Raw genomic sequence first — 1,030 nt, 5'->3', positions numbered from 1 at the left:
CCTCCCTCTCACCCCTGGTCCTGAAGGGAAACCAGGGCTTCTTTTCATGTGATCAGTTGGGAGTGGTATCTGGGTACCTTACAGTTCTGGTCTCAGAGTATATAGATGAATGTTCACACGGTATTCCATTGGACACAGTGTTTCCTTTCTTCTTCAACTTCCATCACTCTTCTTGTCTCTAGATAAAGCGAGACCAACAGTGGTGTCTTAGTTGATTACTCACGAGTTTTTTTAAGACCCCAGTTGCTACTTACCAAAGTTATATATAGAACACTGTCTTGGACTATGTTATGGCAATTGCACTTGATGTCCCCTGAGACTACGGTCCTGATCCCCCAGACCCTGTAACCTATTCCCTCAAGGGGGCTGGTTATGTCTTAAGATGTTTTTATAACGTTTCCCCCTGTGTGCTCCACCACATTCGTGGGTATATCTGCAGCATGTGCAAATATCCCCTGTCAAAGCTTATACAAGAGTGTGTACACTCACACTCTCCCTCCCACACCCATCAGGCTGTGTGTCTAGCCACGAGTATACCAGTATACCAGTAGATTGTCATTATTGTAGGATTGCATATACCAAAGTATGTACCTCTGTTGCCTTTAACACTGGCATTCCTCCCAGTTTCTTCCCCTGTCTCTATTATTAGTATTATCGTTTATATTTTCTGACCTCTCTTACTGTGTACTGCCTTCTCCAAGTTTACATGTGACCTACTCACCTTTATATGAAAAAGGGCTGTGTTAGTACTGGTTGACTAGAGAAACAAATTCATAGACACTCATATGTGTGTCTATTAACCTGGCATTCCATGATGCTCACCTTCCTGACACAATTGCTGAAGACAAAGCAGATGCATAAGCAAATGTGATGAAGAAAGCTGATGGTGTCAGGCTACCAAAAGATATAGCATCTGGGGTCTTAAAGGCTTGAAGATAAACAAGCAGACATCTAGCTCAGAAGCAAAACAGCCCACATCGAAGAAGCACACCAGCCTGTGTGATTATGAGGTGTTGATGGGATCAGGTAT

The 1,030-nt window shown here is 43.3% G+C and overlaps 1 protein-coding gene and 1 long non-coding RNA gene across 2 annotated transcripts in view; one reads left to right on the top strand and one right to left on the bottom strand.

Annotated features, from left to right (window-relative positions):
- LOC123521226 overlaps window positions 1-176 on the bottom strand; it is a 28,115-nt gene extending 27,939 nt beyond the window's left edge. Inside the window, exon 1 of the long non-coding RNA XR_006679704.1 lies at window positions 78-176. This is a non-coding gene — a long non-coding RNA (uncharacterized LOC123521226). The remainder of the gene's footprint in view (window positions 1-77) is intronic.
- HS3ST2 (heparan sulfate-glucosamine 3-sulfotransferase 2) overlaps window positions 1-1,030 on the top strand; it is a 133,905-nt gene that overhangs the window by 123,496 nt on the left and 9,379 nt on the right. The window lies entirely within an intron of this gene.

The sequence above is a fragment of the Echinops telfairi genome, unplaced genomic scaffold (genome assembly GCF_000313985.2).
Source record: "Echinops telfairi isolate 266 unplaced genomic scaffold, ASM31398v2 ScPeMD7_5;HRSCAF=22, whole genome shotgun sequence".
NCBI classification, from domain to species: Eukaryota; Metazoa; Chordata; class Mammalia; order Afrosoricida; family Tenrecidae; genus Echinops; species Echinops telfairi.
The sequence above is the reverse complement of the archived record's forward strand: the minus strand, read 5'-3'. Positions and strand labels throughout refer to the sequence as shown.